Raw genomic sequence first — 19,268 nt, 5'->3', positions numbered from 1 at the left:
GAGATTAGGCAATCTGAAATATTTTCAGTGTTTAAATCCCCAAGAAAGAACATATCCTACAGATATTATTACAGGATTTGAAATGACTAACACTTATATATAGCCTTGACATGATGCTGAATTTGGAAAATATTTTCCTGTTTATGAGCTCGAGTGACAGAACAATGGTATCATTCACAGAAAATCATGAAAGGACATAAGAGGAATTTTAGAAATGGTAATGACATTATGGAATGAATTGCATTATTCAAGATAGCAATGTGCTTTTTAAAATTACAAGTTAAGAGTTTCCAATAATTTACTTGAAAACCAGTAATAATACTAATAAAATACTTCCCAGTGCAATTTAACACTACTATTTCTTTATAGTTGACAATACATATTCAGATAACATGGAAAGAACCATGTCTTGGCAATACCACCTAAGGAGCCTTTCCACTGTGCCTTTTGCAACCAGACTTGTCTATCTTGCATTGGCCTTTTTGGCCACCAGTGTGCTTGTAGCAAATGTGGGTAGAGCCCTTCCCAAATGTTCGTTCACCAAGCCTGGCCATGAAGACATATTCAGATATTGAAAGCAATGAAAAATTTAATTTATATTTTTGTAATTGATGCAATCAGTTTTAGCTAGTGACTATATGTAAGAATAATTAATCTTAAGGAAGATGGCAATGTAGAAAAAACCAGTCTTGAACAGATTATTGTGCAATCTGCATCCCAAACACATAAAAAGGTGAAAGTGCTAGTGTTGATTCAGGAAAACAATGCACAAATAATTCAGCCTTTCTAAATTAAACTTAGGTTTGTGCACAAAAATATAATAATAATTCTTAATATTATTATTAATAATACTCTTTTTTAGCTTTTCATTGAGTTCAACATGGTCTATAAAAACCAAGGTTTTTTACTTCCCTCAAATTAAATTACAATTCATTACCTACTAATGCAATACTTTCATCTGCTAATGTCACTAGTGAGTGAGCAACTGAAAAAATAGAAAGACCTTCCAGTAAAATATTCTTAAAATAATATCTGTCTAGAAAGATCCATTCCAATTTAAAAAAAAAAAATCCTAGTGTGTGTTACTTTCAAGTAATGATTTATTGAGGAGGATGCCTCTGTAGCTTCTAAGTTAAGACTGACATTTGAACAAGACACACCCAGGCAGAAATATATCAAACTAAAGGAAGCCTAGTTTTCAATGAAGACAGGAAAGGCACTTCTACCATCACATAAAATCCGGGAGACAGGTTTCCTCTACTCCATTAATTCCAATAAAAGAAATGCACATTCTCAAGAACTTCTAAATCAATGTTCTTCAACTAAAATCATTAGTTCTCCTCCTCCTTTTCCGACAGTTTTGAGTGCTTTCCATTATGGATATTAAAGAGATGAAAGTATTGAATTGTCATATCAAGGAACACAACCAGCTCTCCCCCTTCATCTCACTTCTCCACAGATAACTTCCTCCACAATTAATCTTTTGGAGAATCTGTCATATTATTTACATTTCTCAGTGCAAGGGAGACACTGCCCAACTTCTTTAAGATTCCTTGGGATCTCTTGGTCCTTGACAACCAGCTACTCCTCCTTTCCCATCCAAGGAGCTGCACACAGTACATTCTGAGCAGCAACAGAGAGTATTCTTTTCCCCAGTCATCTCCTTGCCTACATCCTAATAAAGGTACTATCATCTCCTTCACCCCCTCACTTCTTTCTTCCCACTAGAAATAGAACAATGTTTAGATGATCATGGTCCTTTATCTAAAACTCTTCAGAGAAATTCAGTTATAAAGTCCAGAACAGATTTTTTTTGCCCATAAGATATTCTTCAATCTTAGAGAAAACACATTATTTTGAAACAATATTCTGAAAAGGCAGCTGCAGTGTTAGAAAAACAGTTATGCATCAATAACATTACCCTTCTTTGCCCGTAGCAGTAACAGCCACAGTACTGCTTTTAGTAGTTCCAACGCTATACAAAAGCAGAACTGAACCCAGCAAACTCGGCAGTGTTCACTGGTTGAAGCAGCAAGAAATATGTGTTTTACTCTTCTGCTTCAGAGTACCAGAACAAATGATTGTTGGCTGTAATGCAAGCCTCAGCCTAATGTTCATACTCACATCTGCTATTCTTCAGCTGTCAGACTGAAGAGGAACACCAATAAGCTACACAACTCTGCTAAAGCTGATTGAAACGCAAATGAGAATCAGCCAACATGCAGAGAAATAACAAGCTTCTGAAAAAAACCCCACTTATCTCCCAGGGAAAAAACCTGGTGCTCCAGGTTGTTTCAGGTTATTCCTTAAAAGCATTTGAACTGAGTATCAGCAAATACCAGCTCATGAAAGAAGATTTAAGTAAAAAGGTCTGTGCTAACATTGTAGTATTGCTTTCTGACTTCTAAATAAAACTGAAGTAGAACACCTCCACTTGAAATATTTAATTAGGCAGGAAATCTAAATCTCATATCCAATTTTCTTTCACCAAAATCTCTTTATCCTCAATGTTACAGTAACTTCATTTATTCTTAATATTAACAGGTGCTGTTTAAATTCAGTGCCAGAGACTGGATAGGACATAAGCATAATATTACATTTGGAAACATGAGTGAAATTTGGCAGAAGCTGCCATGTTGAGGTATCTCAGACACTGCACATGTGCTCCTTGCTGTGAACTGTGCCAGCTATGAAAACTAAACCACTTTAAGGTAGATGTCTTGCAGATCAGATGTACAGACTGCCCTTTCTTCATATTTCAGACAATACAGGACACAAAACAATCCCACAATGGCCTTCTGTGCACACATCTTTCCTTCTGCTTTACAGCCAAACACAGAAGTGTGCAATCATACCAGTGTTCAACCTGTTTTTCATTAATTCTACTTTATGGCACCCAGGAATTGTATATTTAAAGAAGTCACTCACGCATGAAGGCAACCATCCTCTCACACTGAGAAACCCAGATCTAGCAGGTTCGAGCTAAAAAGCAACAGTTAGTATGATTATTTTCATTTTTCGTTGAGGAAAGTTTTTCCCAATTTTTCTCACTTTCAAGCTAAGTAACTCATTAAGAGCCAAAGTTGGCTTCATTTCATTCTATTACAATTTTGCCCCAGTAGAAGCCCAATTTTTGAGGGTTATTTGTATCGGGATTCAAAATCACAATGTCTGTCTTTGAAAAAAAAACCCCCAAAATCTTGGTTTTAAGGGGAAAAAAAAAAGGAAACAAATTTCATGCCCAGAAGTGATATGATAAATGACAGCCATTACTGTTCCATTTTCTTATTACAGTATCTCAAGCTGTTAAAAAATTTTCTGGTCAAACATTAAGCAGAAAACAGTACTCAATTGCTAGCAACATTAAACTGGAATAAAAACAGGTTGTTTATATGTTGATTCTACCACTACTCTCCAGTAGCAAAACTTGCTTTTCTGGAAAACATGGAAATGAATCCCTGTTTCCAGAGAATATCTGACGCATCAGCCTGAGGGATACTTTGCACAGGACTGCCCCTTCCTTCCTGATGGAGCTGCCCATGGCACCTGGGGACATGGTTTAGTGGGGAACACGGTGGTGTTGAGTTAATGGTGGGACTCGATGATCACAGAGATCTTTTCTAACCTTAGCGATTCAATGATTCTATAATTCAGTCAGAAATGCACATTGATGGATTTGAGACAGTAGGCAATAAGTCTCAGCCTGCGATCTGGTGGTTAGATCACTTACCTAAACACAAACAAATGCGTTATGGCCCTCTTGTAAGAAGAGAAAAATGTGGGCTTGAGATCCCTCAGGTTGAGAAGGACACAGAAACAAGCCCTCCTACTTCTTGGACTAACAAGCTAATTAACTGCTAGTCTACTACACATAAGATAAGTACCAAAAGCATCTTCCTACGAGAAAACTGCAGACATGAGTATGGAATTCATTTTCTGATTAATATAAGGGTTACTACCGTCTAAGGTATACCCTGGTTTCCTACCAACCAGCTTCACTGCACCAGCACTCCACATTATGGATTTCAAATTCCAATCAGGAAATCAGAATCTCACCATCACATGGTCCTTAGATCCCTGCCTCCAAACTTTCGTAGCCAAGAACCTAATCTTTATGAACATTAGAAGGCTTATGTTCTTTCTTAAACCTGGGACATAAAACCTTCCACTGCATTTTAAACAATGTTTGGTTTATTTTTTCCAACACAACAGCCTTTGGGATTTTAAATGGGAAGAAAGTAGGTCAAGTCTTCCTACTGAAGTCTTTTCAAATTATTTTTCTTAAAAGTTTCTTAAAATTTTTCTAAAATTCTGCAAAATGTATCCACCTTTTACATCTTCCTTTAATATCTTAAGAATATAAGTTTTTGAAGAGCACATTGATTTATTGAGTCTTACAAGTAGCAAGTGTCTATAAATATTAGTCAGAAAAATATTTAAACATAATTCCAGTTTTGATTCCTTTGTAAGGGGTCTGACTTATCTTTGATCACACATCTTAGCAGTAACTCATTGAAATGCACAAAGAGTTTGTCTGTGCATAGATCAGCCACAGAATACTCATCTGAACATTTAGCAGCCTAAGGAAAAAAACAAAAAAACCAAAGTAGAACCCAGGCACTTGAGGCAATCAAACATCTGCCTGCCTTTCAACACTTCTTTCATAGGATTGCCTGCATTCCTAAATTAGAGAATATACCACGAGTCCCTGCTGTTTGAACAACCTTGCTAGTTGAAGACAATTTCAGAGTTTAAAATACAAAATTTTCTATCTTTGTGTTTCTGTTGTGCACTGCAATAACAAGGAAGCTACTATTCACTTTTTTTTTATCAGCAATAATACAAAGAATAAGACACACCCTTCTCTGCAAACTGGAAAAACCTGCTATGTGAAAACTGAAAAGTCTCCAACTACCTATACCTTCATTTTGCTCTACTTTCAACAGAAGCTGAGGGAGGCTGCAAGGACTTGGCCTTAGCCTAGCAAAAATAAAGCTGAGCAGAAAAGCAAGGGCTATGTATAAACACACCGAGATAATTATAAAACAATAAGAAAAATCTATTTAAAATAAAAGGACATTCTTGGCACAAGAACAAGTTATTACCAACTGATGATGAATAAATTTAGGTTGAACACTGTAAGCAGCTTCCTCACCTTTAGGGCAATTTAGCATTTGAACAGGCTTCTAATTAAAATAGTGAGGAGAAAAGGCTCATCTGCTTTTAAGACAGCACTCCATATGTCTGTGTCTGTATGACATAAAGCCTACAAGAGCATGAAAATAAACTTGATGAATAGGCAGGTCCTTTCCTGTCCCACGTTCCTAAGAGAACAATAACTGTCAAGCAAATAACATCATTCTGATACAACTCTAAGATATAACCATCTGTCAAGCAATACCCAAGAATAATTACACCACAGATAGCAAAACCAGATATTAATACCGCAGCAGGACAAACTTTGCCAAGAGCAAACTTCACAGAGTATCTTTTCATAGGATGTCTTAGACCCATAACCTCACTTCTCATAATTCCATGCTCCCTCTGCAGAAAGCACACCTCTCATGCAGAACTCGCTCCCAAATCTGAAAGAGATCAGCTTATTTGGTCTCCATGCAACCAGGCAGTCCTATCCTCTGCACCCCTAGCATTCTGCACACCCACAGCAGATCATCTTACCCAAAACAATATCACATCCAGTGTGCTCAACGGGCTCTTTATTTGCTACAATCCTTACTATGTTCATCTCAGGCAGGAGGATTCAATACCGGCTGTCAACTGCTTTGCTATTGAAAGGTTCAAATGGCCACTTCTGCCCTCATATCATTAACCACAAAAACTGCAGCAGCCATGAAGGCCTAGGACAATTGGTTAGACACAAACGGTCCCAGGAATAACACATTCTATTAGACTTTTATAGTTCAAAGTGCAGACAGTCTTTCAGGCATACCTGACTTTCAGCTTGCTTGATATGTAAAGATACACAGAACAAAGTATAGAAGTTGGTCTAAATAAAGACTATTACCTGCCCCTACAAGTCTTTCAGGCTAGGAGGCTGTTTTACACAAACAGGTACAGGCCTGGCTACGGGGGATTTTTACACCTTTATTATTGCTACATATCTGAAATTGAGGACAAACTGCAAAATGTCTTTGGCCTATAGGCTCCACCTGCTTCTCACACATCCTATTGTTCTCTTCTAAAGGTTCATATTGAAATGCAACAACTGAGTGAACCGTAAAAGAGGGGAAAGTAGGAGCTCATCAGGAGCTGTACATCAAAGGCAAAGCAAACAGGGTCAGTCACACAAAAGCTCAGGACACTCAAGGAAATTGCCTCTGGCAGCACAAAAGAGCAAACTACAGGAAATATGTTTTTTTTCATTCAATACCTGATTAGGCCCTAATAGCCAAAATCCAGTTATTAAAATAGTATGCAAAACACACTCTGAGAACAGGTTCTTTGGCTGCTATAAAACTAATGGTCCAGACACAGCCTGTCAGTCACAAAAGTTTTGACATCAATTCTTGTTAACAGCTAAACTGCTACACCAAAACAAAGGCTGCTTTACAGATACTTGTTATTCTCTTTTCCTATATATCCTCTCTAGGTCACTTCTGAAGAAAGTATAACAGCTCTTACATTCCCATCAGCAGATCTAAAGTATATAATTTATCCTTAATCAACACACAGTTTCATTTTAAATTTAGATTTCAAAGGTATTTCCATTTTTGGTTGATTTCTCCTATCACTATCCCTTGCAAAACTATTGTGGTTAAGCCCATGGAAAAGTATTTCAGAGCAGGAATAAAACTTGTGTTTGAGCCATGCAGTTTATGTAAATTAATCTCAATCTGTATTTTCTTAGTGAAGCACAGAGCATGGTAGCTGCAAGACAAGCACCACAATCCATTTTCAGCTTGTTTATATCACACCCCAGCATTTTCCTACCATTTTAGTTCATCTGCTTACACTAGAATACCAGTCCTTTTTTAAACTTGTCATCAAAAAAGCATACACTTTTATTCTCTGTGAGAGCCTGCAGATCTGATTTATAGTATATATCAGACATATGACTGCATAATTCAGACAGGTTTAAAAAAGGTATGCTGAAAGAAGATACCACCAAAGACTTCCCGTTAGTCCTGCTGAGAATAAGCGGACACGTTTTACTTGACCTACCCTACTAATCTCAGCAAGCTGGTCCTTAGCCAAGCTCAAATGACCACTTTCAAATCCTTGCTGCAACTCCACCTCAAGTCTTTGATCATTTTTCATCTGGGAGTAACACATGGATTTCTGCTTCTTGGCCTATGTACAGCTTCCTCGTAATCCACGAGCTGATCTCGCTAGTACCACAAAGTCGGAATACTCATCTCAACTTTAGCTGCATTTCTCTCCATCACATACAGAAAGGGATATATAGTATACTAATAAGATAAATTTCAGTTATCTTAACTGCTTATAGACCATTTTGATCATTTTGCCATAGAATTAGACAGCAAAATACAAAACTACAACCATATAATAATATACAATGACAATAATAATAATGACTATTAAATTTTGATACTCAGCAGTCTGACACAAAAGTAAATAAATTGTAGGATGAAATCTACTTGATTTGGTTTTCATTCCTCTAAATATTACAAAATCATAAACAATTGTAAACAAAGCAAAAAATTGCTTGAAATGTAATTCCTTTTTGCACAAACTTACCTTAAACTGGAATAAAGTTAGCAAGCATATTCTGTATCACAAAAGGCCTTTACCTTAGCTAAGTATTAAAATAGACAAATTGAACTCTTCAGAAAAACTGTAAGCACTGCAAAGCATACAAAAGGAAAAGGTGTCTACACAAAACTAACCTAAAGCACTCACAAAACACGCAGCTGTTAAGAGTTCCACGGATCTCAAAATGCACTCACTTTGTGTCTTATGCTTCTTCCAAGCTGCACTAACAGACAATTTACAGAATTCCTTGTCAGATATTCTGATTACTCTCCTACACTCACCTCTGGCTGGTTTCCAGCCTAAATGATTTTGCTATGTCACTGCAATGACAGCAAAAGAATCCTGTGTCCCAAGTAGCACAACCATTTTTAAGTGCATTATTTTCAAACAATACTTTCTGAAATACTGTCTTGGAAATATGAATCGGGGAATTCCTGCGTACAAAATCTGGATCTCAGGTGTAGTTGTTTATGCTAAGTCTCAGGCCGATAAAGTCACACAGACTTGCAGTTTTTATTAGCAAAGGTTTTTTTCTTTCTTCATTTATATTTAATTCCAAATGTATAGAACTACATAGGACATTCTAGGAGCTGGTACAATCCCATACCAAGTCACAAGCCAAAGACTGCCATGAAAAAAAGTCAGACCAAGAACCCTCTGCTGAGACAGTAGCAACAGAGAAAGAAATCTGCCTCAGTGTGACTGCCAGAACACGGCCTGGCTGAGCCCCACGGAAGAAAGGTCTCAGCATCACGTAAGGAGCTATTACAAGAAGTCCAAGCCAGCCTGACAATACTGTTTGTTCTCTCTTCTGTCTTGTCTAACAAAGAAAAGGAAACAGAACAAACACTGTGCCCCGTGACAGCACAACTGACTGGGAATCACTGACACAGACAGAGGTACCTTTACATCAGTACATGACAGGGCTGAAGCCAGTGTCTTACTTGGTGACCCAAATAGCTCATACCTTGGCTCCTTAGGAAGAGGCTTTTATTTAAAGTTTTTATCATCCCTGTTTTGTTACAAGATTCCTGTAGGATCCAGTGGATTAGATGAGCTTTTCCTGTAGTTTTACTATTTCCAGGGGTACAATACTACTACTCTATTCCCTTCCAATAGAAGTTCAGGAAGAATTTTTCCTGAAATGTGCTGATTCTACTAAAAGAACGGCAAGCATCTGACACCTTCCTTTCTTCACCTTATCATTCTTTTTGCTTTTTTTCCTTGGCCTGAGAAAGGTTTTGCTGCCAAAGGAGGTGGGAAGACTCATTAGTGAGAGAGGTTTGCTGCAACAATTATCTGAAACTCAAGGTCAAATGTTTCTCTTGGTAACAGCTGCAGATGCACACACCTACCCACACACATTTAGTCTCCTTGCAGTGAGGGCTGCCCTGTACTTGAGTACATACGCCATGAAAGAATTTTTATGTATAGTACATGTGCATACGAGGAAGAGTTCATGCATAAAAACATCCAACCCCAGAAAAAAAATAATCTAACTACAAAGAAGAGAAAATCTGTAGCTTCCCGTGTGTTTGTAACTTCCAGTTTCTAGATTTGTGAGTGGATCTGCAACACGTAAACACTAGATTTTGGATTACCTTTCCCACTGTAACATAGTAAAAAACACCAGGACATTCAGCACAAGGTAACTAGACATGAGGCTTCAGTCAGGCTGTGGCATGTTCTTCTCCGCTGGGGAGGCAGGCTGTGTGTGCCTGTCACACACATCCATATCAAATCTCCTATCTCTAGTCAAGCATTCAAGTGGGGAGATAACATCTTGGCATACCACTCAAGAATGAGTTTTCGAGAAGAAAAGGTCGTATTATTACTTACTAATTCAGAACAACATATCATTTAATGTCTCCAGAAAGCATTCCAAGAACTATGCAGAAATCTGTTTCTTTCTAAAGGCAGCAAAATACATACAGAGGAAGATACACATTCTCCTGAGTAATTTCCATTATTCAGGAGATTATATAAGGAACAACAGTAGAGAAACAATAACATTTGTTAAGGCAGAATCAAAACCAAACCCTTCTTGAGAGAGGAAGAAGGTAACAGTATGCCTTTCATTCATGTATGACGGCCAACACATAGGTCATAAGGCAAATACTAATTAGAGGGCACAAAGCTCTTCGCTCACTGTCCTCTCAAGTGCACATCTAAATATAAGGGAAATCAGCATCTGAATCTGGACAGCCAGTGAGTGAGAAGTAGCCCTGCAAAGACAGGGATGAAGACTTTTGGCCTCTGTAGTGAGGACACTGCCAGTGTAGCCTGGGAGCCAGGAGCGACACGTGCTGGAATCCTGCAGACACCACAGGAGCTCCGACCATTCCTCTGAAGGCATGGGAAGAAGGACACACTCTTATTTTTATTCCACTGATGAGGGACCTTATGAGCTGCAAACTAGCAGCTAAACAAATGTCTAACATCTAATGTATCACACATGAGATTTGCTTTCGGACAACTGAACTAAACTTATTATTTAGAACTTCACAATATGGGCAAATGTAAGAAATCTCAATTAAAACATGTAGGTGCTCTGACATACTAGAAACTGTTTATGTAAATTAAACAGCCACAGAAGGTCTAGTTACTTAACACTTCCCTGTTACTGTGGTCTGTTAGTCTTAGACCATACTAATGTGCAGGCATGTTTTCTTTTCAGGACTCTGGAGATACTCCATTCATATTATCAAGATGGTGTTTTTCACCATCAGAATCACAGAATGGTTTGGGAAGGGACTTTAAGGATCACCTATTTCCAACCCCACTGCCATGGGCACAGACACCTCCCACTAGACCAGGTTGTCTAAAGCCTCATCCGTCCTGGCCTTGAACACTGCCAGGGATGGGGCATCCATAACTTCTGTTTTTTCCATCATCCCAACTGACCAGCCTGTGAAAATGTACCATGCATCTACTATGTGTCATTCTAGAGACTTTTACCTGTGATGACAGCAGGTTTGTTTTAATAAGCTGCAGTGTCTTGATAAGTAATGCATGTGTCTATTGAACTGATACATGCATTTTAAATATTAATGCTATATCAAAGCTAGATGAAAGCTTTAGAGAAGACAGAATAAGTGATTTAATAAGGTGGGACATTTAATTCCCTGATGTAAGTTAGCAGCACTTAAAATGGTGCACTCGGTCCTTGAATAAAGAAACCAGAATACCCCATTTTCTTTCAAATTTGCTATCGCCCAGAGCAAGTCAAAACCACTCATTAAATACTGTGACAAAGGTGAAAGTCTGGAGAGCAAAATGGAAATTCAACATTAATGAAGAGGCATTTACTCAACAGCCATCATGGATTACATATGTCCACCTACACAACAAAGCTATAGAATTAAACGTTGTGTTACAACTGCTGTCTGCCTCTATTCATAGAGCAGTTAAACAGAGTATTTTCCTAAATCTATCTTCCCTAGGGGATGTTTCAATTCTGAACCATAAGAAAAATCTAACACCACCTTTGGTTTGTTGAGCCAGAAGTAAACCACTGGTAGAGTTACTGGGTTCAGATTACCCATCTTCCTATTACAGATGTTGGTGTACTTTTTTCAGTCAGTTGTGGTGATGATAAACCAACCAGTAATGATTTGAACCACACACACACCTGACACAACTCCAAATATGAAAAGAAAAATAGCATTTGGCAAATTTTCTTAAGTTTCCTTGGTATTCTATGACTCATTAAATGTAATTAGCAGATCAGCCGAGTTCTACTGTGAGAAGAGGTTACTGAGTTTGCAAACCTTTCCTTACAGGTATCAGCTAAGACTCTTGCGCTGTGTGCAACATGTGGGTCTGTTTATTTCCAAAATTCAAATATTTGTTATATTAATGTCAGCAAATTACGTTTTATATCACGTATTGGGAAAGAAAAGTGGTACCTAAAATATTTAAATCCTTCCTCCACAGCCATGTCAGTTAAAGATTCTTCTTTTTAGACAAATTTCTGTGTTGGTTTCTAACACCCTTCTATTCCCATTCCAAGATTTCTTCCTTTTGAAATGAAGGTACTTAACAGTCTTCACGTAACAATGTGAACAAGTTCAATAAAAAGTCCTAATGAGAAGGAATCTTAATTATCTTTATTGCATATATCATGAAATGCATAATATGTCAGTATGTCAATAAATGCATATGTCATGAAATCAGGCAGTAAAATAATATTCAACACAGTACATAGTGTTAGAAAACAGTTTCTGCAGCTCCTGGGAAACAAAAGCGTTTACAGCCGACAAAATAAAGTTTTCAGCTTTTTCCCAGTTGTCAATCTGGTCCTTTGATGCCTGTTTCCTCCAGTAGCTGCCTTGTGAATCCTTCCCTTTGCGGCACTCGCAGCAGAACTCTGCACATTTAACTGCCCAGGAAGACATTTTCCTCCACTGCAGCAGTCCAGAAATCTGCTATTTCCAGTGACAATTTCTCCTCCAATCTGGGTGCCAGCATGCCCACCATCCACCAGAAGCAGTATCTTCCAGCAGAAATGAACAGAGGGAAAATACAACAGCATTCAACTGTCTGCATTTGCTAGCTGTAGCCATGGTTCTAAACAAAGGAAAACATCTGTCTTCTACACTTGATCCAAAAATGTGTTTGCTGGATGACTGACTTCTATCTTGCCTCAGTACTCAGCTGCTGCACATGATTTTTGCTCTCCATTTTAACTATCAAGATTTCTTGAAGCTGGACAGTCCTCCCTGGGAAGCACCCAGGGTGTCCTGGCAGACCTGTTCCAGGTCCCACGACCCAGACACATGACTCTCCCGGCAGCCAGACGAGGGACCTAAGGCACCCTTCAGCACTTGGCTCAAAGCATGCCATTCACAGTTTTATCCTCTGAGGTTTATTTGCCATTTCTATACCCTTGCTCAGACTGGTCAAGGCAGCTGGAAGGTGCTCCAAGTCACTGTCTGTATCGTATTTCAAACACTTGACAAGCTTTCAAAGCAGCTCAACCAGGGCGCTGTCAGACTTACTGCACTATAGTACTTGTAGTGTGTCCTCTTAATACCAAGACAAAGTTTCTAGCACATATAATTTTGATATTATTAAAGCCACAGATCTGCATCTTTGGAGAAGTAACCAATCTTAGAATAAGAAGCCTCCAACAGCTCTGTGGTACAGACTGGATGTTCCTTTCCCCACAGGAAATTAAATGCTACAACTTCAGTAGGCGGGACTGAAGTTACAGGTCAGCTGTACCTGTACTGGAGGTAACACAGACTTAATCAGTTAACCTCGGAGATTAGGCAGCAAAAGGCTCCTTTCAGGGTCTCTCGGATCCCCAGATGGCAAGAGAGCAGCAGTAAAGCGAGGATAGGGTGTGCCCCAGGCAAGGCAGCTAACAAAGGGCTGCTGTTTGTCCTGGTGGGAGCAGCAGTAACTGCCTTGGTAGCCGGGAAAGCATTAGGGGAGGAGCAAGGATTTTTAGATATGACTTAGAACAGAGATTTCATAGCGTCGTTAGGCTTTAGCCTTCATTCACCTTAACAAGAGAGCAAGCTGCTCATGCAGAAGTTGATTTTGATCACCTCCAGCCTCGCTAGTTTCAAGATGAAGCAGCTTCAGCGTTCCCCCCTCCACACATTTCACTCACAATGCAATCCTAACACAAAAGTTAACTGTGTTCACAGCTTCCCAAATGACCCAGATTACAATGAGATAATTAACTGCTCATGAACAGCTATTCACTGAAAACCTCTATCTCAGTATCTGTTAAGCCACTGAAAGCCTTCATTACTGTATCTGTCAAACCTCTAAGAAGAAATTCAAGATTATTTCCTTAGATCACTTCTGGTTTTACAGCTCTTCTGAATGGAGACAAAAAAGTAAAGCTTTCCATCAGCTGAACTTGCAAGGTGTTTTCTAAAAACACAAAAAAACCCTCTCCTCTCCATCTGCCAGTTGCAGCTTCAGATTCGGCCACATGTAATGTGTGAAATAAATATACTTCACTCTCCTATGTGTAATTAGCAATGTCAAGTCTGTTTCTTTAAATAGCATTCATGGCATATTGTCTGTGAAACAGCAGCTCTGCACTTCATATCAGAAACTACATTGTTCCTCTTGGAACAGCTTCATTTGCTAAAGCCAAGCTCAATCCATCAAACAATACATTATGAATGCAATAAAGGTTTTCTGTGCTCTTTATATAAATGGATGTGTACTTTTCCAAGTTCTGAGCCACAATTAGTAGCTCTGAAGCAGTTCTACTCTACATCTAAACTTGTTACACAACTTATAATGCAATGTGTTTTGTAGTAGGTTGTCATTGACCATTGCAATACTTTCCTACTTTTTCAAAACTTCTACTATCACACATGATGAAATAACAAGAAAATTTAGTCATTCTTGACTCAAAAAAGAGGCTCTCTTTACAAGACAATAAAGAAACACACAATTAGACAACACACAATACTTAGACCAAATAATGGTACAACACTGTTTCACAGCTTTATTTACTGATACTAAGCGTGATATTAAAATTATTCTTGGTCTTTAATACTAATCCACACACTGTTCAGAACTGTAGAAGACAAGCAACAGCCTAGTCCAGTATCAGAAAACAATGAGCAAGAGTCATCATAAGGTAGCCAGTCCATCTTACCTGGATGGACTGTCTTCACTTCAAACAGGGCCTTAAAATACGCATTTTCCAGATTACGAAGCTGAGAATCTATGGAGCCTGAAAGAAAAAAGAAAGGCTAATATTAATATGGCATTAGTTCTAGTCAGTGTTGGAAATACTACATATTTTCATTTTTTTAATTCAAAATGTTAGGAGAATAAGTTTAAAATAGCTAACTTTCCAACAACTCCCTCTCTACAAAGCTCTACAGAAATGAGAACAGCCGAAAGACTTATTTAACCTGTGGGGAAAGAGGATTTCAAGTTTCGTATCTCTTCTGCCTCAAGGCCTATCCCAGATAACTTGTTCTTAAAGTAATAATTAAGCAAAATAATGATTTCAAAATGGGTACCAGTAAGCTTTATCTAACATATAAACATTTGTAAGACTTCAGACATATAATCCCATTTTATATGTGAACAATATGCAAGTTCTGGTACAAAATATTAGGTATAAGCCTTCTACCACTGCACTTAATGGGTCCATATTAAAAACACCTTGTGACTTCATGCTTGTGGTAAAGATGCTCATTTCTTTGCTTCTTCATAGCTAATCGCTCTGTTTTGAAAGTCAGCAGTAACGTCCAGACCATCACTAGCTGTGCACACCAACATTCAGCAAAGGATTAAATATACTGGAAACCCTCATATATTAGCAGCTCAGCTTTTCTCTGGAACTTGTAATTGGGAGGTAAGGTTGGTTCCAGCCATGATTCATCATGTAGATTGATAAACCATTTTCAGGACAAAACCTAGAGTCCCAAAGGCCACTCTGCTTAATGCCATTGCTTAAGAACACATGGAATCTGTCAGCCTACCAAAGTAGGGGTAAAATCCAAGTTGTCTTCTTTGGTAGCCAAGCATAATGAACAGAGATATTCAAGAACATCAAAGTAAAGTTTTGTGCATATTCAGACATGCCTTATTTTTGCTTTCTGCTGGTTTTCCCCTAAATGCAAGACTGCTAGCTAAAATAAAGAGCATGTCAATGTATCTATCATTTATTGCTGTCTTTGGAAACTCGCTTGTCAAGGGATTTTAATGAATACTTCATGATAACTCTCAAAAACGGTTCAGTAAAATGTAAAAACGTGGCATCAATCTGTTCTCAGACCTGCCATACAGCCAACATGACATGGGATAGAGCTAATGATTTGAGCTGTCAAGGGATGTTAGGGATACTGCAGTGTAAAAGTTATTTGAAGTGTATTAAGTAATGCTTGCTCCATGTCTCTCTATTTCTGTAATCCAGGGCAAGGCACTGTATTAGATAAGTGCAATATCACTTGTGATATAAATGCCCACAATCCACTGAAAGCAGGTATAAATAAATTCAGCTATATTATTATACTTCTAAGACTAAAATTAGGAAGGGACAATTTAGTATACTGCATCTTTTCCTTAATAAACAAAACCCAGCAGCAACTAGGATGAAAACTTTTCAGGAGATGAGGTCAAGAAGAGTATATACACCACAGTCCGGAATTAAAGTGCATTAGCACAACTACATGGGAAGCTTTCGAGACTCCCACACATAATTCACGTAGTTCTAAATGATGAAACGTGCTTAACTCACTGCAACAACTTTCCAAAAGACACTCTGGAAGACAACTACCAGACACTTTGCTAGCAGCAAGACTGGATTTTTTTCCTGCTTTTACTTATTATCATACAAATTCCACAGTAAAGCTTAATGAAGAAGAACCAGTTTAGAGGGAAGATGTGACTGAACAAGTTTTTGTAGGTCCCTTCTGTGCTCCCTTCCATATGTTAGAGATAAATGAAAGGCTCACAGGTGGCCCAGGTGCTTGCAACACGAAAAGGGGAGATTCAGTGCAGGAAAGCAGAACTAAGGCTGTAGTTTCAGAGAAGGGCAACATCGCAACATCATAACAACAGACGGGAGCTGCAGCAGATTCAACAACATCATCTTGGTGAGAAGCACAGTGCTCCCACAGGGCACCCGGGAAAGGACCAGAAGTTGCCACTTAGAAAACATACTTGTGACCATTTCCTATCAGGAGTTGGGATGTCTAAAAACGTTAACAAAATTACAGGTAAGTTAGCCTGCTTTCCCTGCACCTAGTATTGACTTTTAAATTGTACTCTTAAAAACTTACAGCTCCCACACCTGCTCAATTTAAATTCCTAATGGCATGTTACTACATAGAAAACATTTTATTACAAACACAAAAATGCAATACTAACTCAGGTTCAAGGTCTGTCTGACACAGTATCCTGTTTCTAATAAGGACTGCTAGTGGATGGCTAAAGAAGAGAACAAGAACAGAGTAAACATAAAACAATCCTTCCTTGATGTACTTTGCCAGTTGACAGCAATTGGCAGCTCTGGGACTTCCTCTGCTCCTTTTAAGTGTACACATGTAAATATAAACACATACACAATAAAGTTCAAAGCTATTTGATGTCTGAAATAATTTAAATCAACTTATCACCATCTAGATTACTGCTTTACTCCTTTCCATACTGATGAATAAGCAGGCACAGTTGAAACTGATGATTCTCATTCACTCATTTCCTAGCTCTACAAGATTAAACCCCAAACCCTAAATTAACTATTGCTTTAAGACAGTTTTTAGAAGCTACATGCAATCACACATCCTGAATACAAAAAAACTTACTCAATCCAAACAGTAACATCTAGTAAAATCCCAATGCTAATTCCAAGTGAGATTATAGATTTGATCATCCACATCAATTAAGAGCAAGCAATACTTTCAGTAAGTGAATGACCTAGCTGTAAATTAAGTAAAATATTTCTATAAATATGTCCAAGATGTAAACATCCCTTCATAAAAGAGACCTGAAGGACGATAATACCTCATACCAAAATTCTAATTACTACATTTGAAAATGAACACCTACAAAACAACATGCCTTGTTAAAATGGGGCTCTTGATCTAAGTAAACTTAAAATAAGAACTCTGAACCTCATACAAAAACCCTAACTGTAAAAAACAAATTGTGAATTCAGCTACTGAAGATTGCCATGAGGTCTAAAAATGCTGATCACCACTGTCCAGATGGTTCAGTCTTCTCCAAAAGGAAGAAATCCAGTGCTGGGTGATATGGTTTAGTGGTTTAAGGGTTACAGTGGTAGTGCTGAGTTGATGGTTGGACTTGATGATCTTAAAGGTCTCTTCCAACCTTGAAGATTCTGTGGTCACTGAAAGCTACTGTACCTGCAGTTTATCTACAGTTTATTTAGAGGGAAGGAAAGGCAGAGATGTGGTGAGCTGTTTAAGAAATCAACTCAATGAAAAAGCTCCGGAAATGCAGAAAGGCAGCTTGTTATAAATACAGATTGAATAAAATGAAGCAAGGAATTCAGAGGTGAAAGCACACAAGCAGCATGCAAAAGTGCCTGCTGCTCTTCCCAGCTCTTACACCAAATATCATCATCCACGTTTCCCCACACGCAACACGCCACATTAATAACACTGTTTACTGTTCCACACAGATTAAATGTAGGCATTAACAGGAGCTAGCTCCACAGGTGAATTAAGTTGTTATCAACCAATTCATAAAAACGCCTCCCGGCCTCGATACCCCATAAATCGCAGTTGATAGGTCTCCAGAGCCCGGCTGCGCAGCGCGGTGTCCCTTAATGGCTCAGCCACATCCATTACTCGCCAGAGCGAGCTCTGCGCAACGAATCCCGGCAGCCCGGCAGGTTTTAAAAGCCGGGCACGGCCGAGGCACTCGCCGTGATTAGATCCACCGTGAGCTCCCCCGCCCGCTCACGCCCGGCCGGGATCGCCCGCGGGGGGGGCTCCGGGACCCAGCGCTCCCCGCACGGAGCCGCCCCCGCAGGGGGAGCCCCGCGGGCGGGGGTGCGGCCCCCGCGGCTCCTGGGGGGCTCCCGGGGACGGGGGGGCGGGGGCCATCTTGGAACCGGCGCCCCCCCGCAGCGCCGGCACCGAGCCCCCTCAGCCCGGCACCTGCCGCATCCCCTCGCCCGCCCGCCGACCCCTCCCGCGAGGAGTCACCCCGGCACGGCACAGTGCAGCCCCGCGGGCGGCTCCGCGACCCCCGCCAGCCCCTGGACCCCCGCGGGGCTGCGGCTCGTACCTGCCGCCGGGCCTCCCGAGCGGGCGTAGCTCAGCTCAGCTCAGCTCGTCTACCCGCGACTCCGCTCGCTCCGGCTCCGCATCGCCGCCGCTGCCGCCTGGGCCGGGCCGGGCGCGCCGGGAGCCGCCCCCCGGGGCGGGGCCGCCGGAGCCCAACGGCCGCGCGCGCACCGCCCCCCCGCGCTCCAGGGCCGCGTCCCATTGGCCGGCGGCGGCAGGGGCCGCGCAGGGCGGAGCGGTGATTGGCCCGCGGCGGAGGGAGGGCCCGCCCCGCGGGGGCGCGTGACGGCGGGTCCGGGTCTGGCGGCTGCGGAGCCCGCTCGGGGTGTGAGGGTCGGGCGTGAGGGCGGCGCGGCACAGGCGGGCCGCGGGGGTCTCCTGTGCTAATGTGCCAGGGTTTGGCAGGAAAGCGAAGGCAAAGCTCGTGGCACAATTAATGTTTGCGCCGTGGAGCTTCCTCCTGCTTCTGTTTACTTATTATGCTAACGTGTTTCAGTCTTTGAGTTGGATCACCCTTGCATGCACACCCTCTCCTCTGTAGAAATATGTTAAAAATTGTTTGCTGAATGTATGAGCTCGCTTTTTGTTTGGACCTTTGTATTAGTGGGTAGCTCAGCGCACAGGGGAACAGCAGTAACCTGCAGCAGCTGTTTGTCCGAGCCTGGAAATCACTACTGGCAAATCTAATTAATTAATTTCTCAACCCCATGTCTTCGGTACAATGCACGTGCCACCAGTGAACCATGTTATTTCACTGCAATCCAAATGTCTCATGGTAATGGGACAACATTC

At 40.3% G+C, this 19,268-nt stretch overlaps 1 protein-coding gene across 6 annotated transcripts in view; it reads right to left on the bottom strand.

The window, feature by feature from the left end:
* Nucleotides 1-18,596, bottom strand: part of MPP7 (membrane palmitoylated protein 7) — a 149,466-nt gene extending 130,870 nt beyond the window's left edge. For all 6 annotated transcript variants that reach the window (XM_017820287.1, XM_017820290.1, XM_017820292.1 and 3 more), the window contains exons 1-2: nucleotides 18,478-18,596; nucleotides 14,366-14,443 (exon numbers count right to left, since the gene is read on the bottom strand). The gene's annotated coding sequence lies outside the window, so the exon portion shown is untranslated. The remainder of the gene's footprint in view (nucleotides 1-14,365; nucleotides 14,444-18,477) is intronic.
* Nucleotides 18,597-19,268: the final 672 nt, after the last annotated feature.

The sequence above is a fragment of the Lepidothrix coronata genome, unplaced genomic scaffold (assembly GCF_001604755.1).
Source record: "Lepidothrix coronata isolate B3197 unplaced genomic scaffold, Lepidothrix_coronata-1.0 Scaffold80, whole genome shotgun sequence".
NCBI classification, from domain to species: domain Eukaryota; kingdom Metazoa; phylum Chordata; class Aves; order Passeriformes; family Pipridae; genus Lepidothrix; species Lepidothrix coronata.
Note: the sequence above shows the minus strand (reverse complement) of the source record. Positions and strands in the feature narration are given on the sequence as shown.